This window comes from Triticum dicoccoides, chromosome 5B, assembly GCF_002162155.2.
Source record: "Triticum dicoccoides isolate Atlit2015 ecotype Zavitan chromosome 5B, WEW_v2.0, whole genome shotgun sequence".
Classification (NCBI taxonomy): Eukaryota; Viridiplantae; Streptophyta; class Magnoliopsida; order Poales; family Poaceae; genus Triticum; species Triticum dicoccoides.
This window is the reverse complement of record NC_041389.1, coordinates 476069301-476075793: the sequence shown is the minus strand read 5'-3', so window position 1 is coordinate 476075793 and position 6493 is coordinate 476069301.

Sequence of the window (6493 nt, the reverse complement as noted above, 5' to 3'; positions counted from 1 at the left end):
TTCTCCCTTAGTTTGTAGGCTAGAAAACTCGTCGGAGGTCTCATACCTCTTGACGTGGGCACGAGCCTGAAATCCCAATTTCAGCTCTTGGAACATCTCATATGTTCTGAGACATTTCAAAAATGTCTTTGGTGCCTCAACTCTAAACCGTTTAACTGAACTATCACGTACTTATCAAAACGTGTATGTCTGATGTTCGCAACATCCACAGACGACGTTCGAGGTTCAGCACACTGAGCGGTGCATTAAGGACATAAGCTTTCTATTGTCCGCATAATCGCTACTGTCAACTTTCAACTATATTTTCTCTAGGAACATATCTAAGACAGTAGAACTAAAGCGCGAGCCATGACATAATTTGCAAAGGGCTTTTGACTATGTTCAGGATAATTAAGTTCATCTAATGAACTCCCACTCAGATAGACATCCCTCTGGTCATCTAAGTGATTACATGATCCGAGTCAACTAGGCCGTGTCCGATCATCACGTGAGACGGACTAGTCATCGTCGGTGAACATATTCATGTTGATCGTATCTGCCATACGACTCATGCTCGACCTTTCAGTCTCTTGTGTTCCGAGGCCATGTCTGTACATGCTAGGCTCGTCAAGTCAACCTAAGTGTTTTGCGTGTGTAAATCTGGCTTACACCCGTTGTATGTGAATGTTAGAATCTATCACACCCGATCATCACGTGGTGCTTCGAAACGACGAACTTTCGCAACGGTGCAAAGCTAGGGGGAACACTTTCTTGAAATTTTAATGAGGGATCATCTTATTTACTACCGTCGTTCTAAGCAAATAAGATGCATAAACATGATGAACATCACATGCAATCAAAAAGTGACATGATATGGCCAATATCATTTTGCTCCTTTTGATCTCCATCTTCGGGGCTCCATGATCATCATCGTCACCGGCATGACACCATGATCTCCATCATCATGATCTACATCATCGTGTCTTCATGAAGTTGTCTCGCCAACTATTACTTCTACTACTATGGCTACCAGTTAGCAATAAAGTAAAGTAATTACATGGCGTTGTTCAATGACACGCAGGTCATACAATAAATTAAGACAACGCCTATGGCTCCTGCCGGTTGTCATACTCATCGGCATGCAAGTCATGATTCCTATTATAAGAACATGATCAATCTCATACATCACATATAATTCATCACATTCTTCTTGGCCATATCACATCACATAGCATACCCTACAAAAACAAGTTAGACGTCCTCTAATTGTTGTTTGCATGTTTTACGTGGCTGCTATGGGTTTCTAGCAAGAACGTTTATTACCTACGCAAAAACACAACGTGATATGTCAATTGCTATTTACCCTTCATAAGGACCCTTTTCATCGAATCCGTTCCGACTAAAGTGGGAGAGACTGGCACCCGCTAGCCACCTTATGCACCAAGTGCATGTCAGTCGGTGGAACCTGTCTCACGTAAGTGTACGTGTAAGGTCGGTCCGGGCCGCTTCATCCCACAATACCGCCGAAACAAGATTGGACTAGTAACGGTAAGCATATTGAACACAATCAACGCCCACAACTACTTTGTGTTCTACTCGTGCAAAGAATCTACGCAATAGACCTAGCTCATGATGCCACTGTAGGGGAACGTAGCAGAAATTCAAAATTTTCCTACGTGTCACCAAGATCTATCTATGGAGAAACCAGCAATGAGGGAAAGGAGAGTGCATCTACATACCCTTGTAGATTGCTAAGCGTAAGCGTTCAAGAGAACGGGGTTGAAGGAGTCGTACTCGTCGTGATCCAAATCACCGGAGATCCTAGTGACGAACGGACGGCACCTCCGCGTTCAACACACGTACAGCCCGGTGACATCTCCCATGCCTTGATCTAGCAAGGAGAGAGGGAGAGGTTGAGGAAGACTCCATCCAGCAGCAGCACAACGGCGTGGTGGTGGTGGAGGAGCGTGGCAATCCTGCAGGGCTTCGCCAAGCACCGCGGGAGAGGAGGAGGGAGAGAGGTAGGGCTGCGCCAGGGAGAGGTCAAAACTCTTGTGTATGCAGCCCCAAATACCTCAACTATATATAGGGGAGAGGGAGGGGGCTGCGCCTCCCCTAGGATTCCCACCCCAAGGGGTGCGGCTGCCCCCAAAACCCATCTAGGGTGCGGCCAAGGGGGGGAGAGGGGGAAACTTGCCCCCCAAGTTAGGTGGAAGCACCCCCTCCCCAAACCCTAGGCGCCTTGGGCCCTTGTGGGGGGGCGCACCAGCCCACCTGGGGCTGGTCCCCTCCCACACTTGGCCCATGCAGCCCTCCGGGGCCGGTGGCCCCACTTGGTGGACCCCCGGGACCCTCCCGGTCGTCCCGGTACGTTAACGATAAAACCCGAAACTTTTCCAGTGACCAAAACAGGACTTCCCATATATAAATCTTTACCTCCGGACCATTCTGGAACTCCTCGTGACGTCCGGGATCTCATCCGGGACTCCGAACAACATTCGGTAACCACATACAAACTTCCTTTATAACCCTAGCGTCATCGAACCTTAAGTGTGTAGACCCTACGGGTTCGGGAACCATGCAGACATGACCGAGACGATCTCCGGTCAATAACCAACAGCGGGATCTGGATACCCATGTTGGCTCCCACATGTTCCACGATGATCTCATCGGATGAACCACGATGTCGAGGATTCGATCAATCCTGTATACAATTCTTTTTGTCTAGCGGTATTGTACTTGCCCGAGATTCGATCGTCGGTATGCCGATACCTTGTTCAATCTCGTTACCGGCAAGTCTCTTTACTCGTTCCGTAACACATCATCTCGTGATCAACCCCTTGGTCACATTGTGCACATTATGATGATGTCCTACTGAGTGGGCCCAGAAATACCTCTCCGTTTACACGGAGTGACAAATCCTAGTCTCGATTCGTGCCAACCCAACAGACACTTTCGGAGATACTTGTAGTGCACCTTTATAGCCATCCAGTTACGTTGTGACGTTTGGTGCACCCAAAGCATTCCTACGGTATCCGGGAGTTGCACAATCTCATGGTCTAAGGAAATGATACTTGACATTAGAAAAGCTTTAGCATACGAACTACGATCTTTGTGCTAGGCTTAGGATTGGGTCTTGTCCATCACATCATTCTCCTAATGATGTGATCCCGTTATCAACGACATCCAATGTCCATGGTCAGGAAACCGTAACCATCCGTTGATCAACGAGCTAGTCAACTAGAGGCTTACTAGGGACATGGTGTTGTCTATGTACCCACATATGTATCTGAGTTTCCTATCAATACAATTATAGCATGGATAATAAACGATTATCATGAACAAGGAAATATAATAATAATAACTAATTTATTATTGCCTCTAGGGCATATTTCCAACACTAACAAAACGAGAAACAAAGCAGCCCGAAAAGATGTCACGACGTTACTCATGTTGGTGATGTGGGAGCTTTGGAAACACAGGATGTCTTCGACGGTACAACACCCTCCATCACACATGTGCTATAGCGAGTGCAAGAGTAAGGACAGACGTGGAAGGGGGCTGGCTTGTTCAAGTGCGACACCATGGCGTTCTTCGTGGCGTTATCAAGGTAGGTGAGTGAGAGGGGTTAGCCATGGTTAGACCGGTTTAGACCGGGTAGAGTGGGCGTTACATAGGCATTGTAATATGTTAACGTCTGTATGAGGGCTTTTTACCCCTCCTTCTATAATATAAGGGCACTACTATGCACCAGCACGCCGGCCCAACTTTGGGCCGGTCCTACCAGCATCGTCCGATAGAATAACGCTTAGTCATACGATTATCTCTTCTTCTTTCATCAGACTTATTCTTTTTTTAGAAAAAACTTCCATCACGCCGCCATGGATGAGCTATGCGCCCGGCCTCGAAGCACTGCTCGACGCACTCGCCTGGCGCTGCCCTCCCCGCCGGTCGCCGGTCGCCGTCATTGCCGCCGGCCGCCGGTCACCGTGTCGCTACTGGTCCTCGTCATGGTGGAAGCAAAAAATATAGTTGGATCCAACAAAAACAAAACATGGTGAAAGCAAACATTGGAGCGGCTCGCCGCGGGTCAGAGTGCCTAGCAACAAAAATCGGAAGCAGCAAAAATCTTCACCACGGGTCAAACTTCAGTGGTCGGTTGAAGCAAAATAAAAAATGCTTCCAGCAAAAACAACATGAGCATTTGAGAGCTCTGCAATCATTGAAGCACAAAATTATCTCAGTTCCAGTAAAAGAAATACATCGTTCCTGCAAAAACAAAAAATTGGTTCGGCAAAACGAAAACGCATCCGCACAAATGGCCACCCCTCTTGCAGCTCCCCCAGTAGTCGGTTGCAGCTCCGCCGTGCACGGTTGCAGCTCCTGACATCGAACGGCGTTGGATGCAACACTCTTCACCGCTGGATGCAGCTTCCTCCGGCGAGGCATCGACCTTGTAGCACATACACCAGTTGGTTGCACCAAAACGGGGCACCGGTTCCAGCAAACAACGAAGATGTTCATCAAAATCGAATGGGGATGGTAGCAAAAAAAGAAAAGGGGTTGTAGCAAAACAAAAAGGTGGGTCCAACAAAAAAAAACCTGGTTCCAGCACGAACTCGCCGCCACCGTGGCCGGTTGCAGCTTGGCCATGGCGATGGGCGCACCCTGGCTGCGGCGGCCATGAAGAGGGCGCGCATCCAGCTGCTGGCGGAGGCAGACAAGGCGACGAGTGCGTCGTGGCTGCGAGCGGCCATGGAGAAGGGTGCATCCCGCGCCGGCGATCCACATACGAATCAGATGAGGTTTGCCGGCGGCCATGGCGACGAGCTCGCCTCCTGGGTGCGGGTGGATGGGGAAGAAGACACGGTCGGCTGGATAAGAATACAGATGGGCACCGAATGGATAAGAAGAGGAAGACTAGAGTCACGAGCGGTGCCTGGGTCCCCCAACAGCCACGCGTTTAGTGTCTAGGTGTGATGACATGGCTAATCGAATCAAAAAGAAATCCAACGACGCGCACTCGGCTGGCATGCCGGTGACAAACATTTATCATAATATAAAGTATGCACACTCGTGCATATTCGAGAAGGAAAAAAACAACACACCCACAGGGCTAGCAGTAGCACATATACGTTCTTGTCTCACTAATCAATCAAAGTACAACTGCACGAAATCTCAGAATCCAATCAGCCATTGATGTGGCGAATAAGCAATGCATCCACGGTGTAGCAACTAGCTAGTGTTATATATGTTCTCTCGCCGACGGTCAGACTTCTAATACAACTAATCTACACCGGGGGTCCGTCAATCAGAGTCCAATCGCGCCGTTCCCGGAAGAAGCTCTGGCTTCGAAGCAGAAAGAGTATATGCCGATGACGGCGAGCATGATTCCGGTGCCGGAACCGCTGACGCGCATGAAGCCCGCCAGGAGGGTGAGAGCGCCAACACAGAGTCCAACGGCAAAGGCCGCCATGGCGACACGGCCGTTCCATCGGCTGACGGGAATCGAGTCCGCCCGCGCAGGCGTCACGCTCACTCCGTCTCCAACCATCCGGGACACATATCTCTTTGAATACCTGCACAGAACCAGGCCGTCGACACGTAAGCGCACCGGCCGAGCAGCAGGGCGGCATAGAGGCATGTGTCCCGCTACATCAGCCAGGCTGCATTTCATGGACACTAGAACATAAAGACGCGCTTTGCCGCGCCCGCCCATATTGATAACATATAATAAATTTGTCTATAAAAATCTAAACACTACAAACATCCAAGAAATTTTGAACGGTTTTGATGACCTCAAATATAGGCAAGACATGGTGATCTGACACAGCCTCTTCCTTTTATACAACAGGTGGGCATGATCATGCGGCCTTGTCAAATCCTTCTAGGAACAAATAGATACATTTGCCAGTTTCATGTCACCTATGGAATTCTCCACAGAGGTGTCGTGTACTTGACACCGTTCATGACATTCCAAAGCAGCAGCAACCTCTTCCTAAGTTGTTGCTTTCTTGTTATCTCACTCGATCAATCAGGTGTACTTCCAAGGTTATCCACATCTCCTTGTCTATTGCCACTCCGTCGGTCATTTCTTTAATTAATATAAAGTAAGATCATGTTCAGATTTGCAATCTTGGGCAACTGGTTCCGCTAAGACATGAGCACTCACCTTGCACTCCATGCAATACTTTGGCCTGGAACTGGAATTCGTTTTACTAATAGTGTTCCTGATGAAAGTATTATATGATGTTTCTGGCAACTGGAATTCAGCTTACCATTAAGGTGCACATATATATCGAAGATTTACTAAGTTAATTTTAACCTAATCCGTGCTAAAACACTTCAACCTCGTGCAAATGAGGCCGGTGCATGCCATGGAGACTGATCCACAGAAAAAGTTGAAAATATTGCTTTCTGATAGTCAACCTGAGAACAAAGAATAGAGAGGCATTGCACAATAGATGAACGTTCTCGAGCACCAAGGATGTGGGAGGAGGGTTGCTCCTGCATT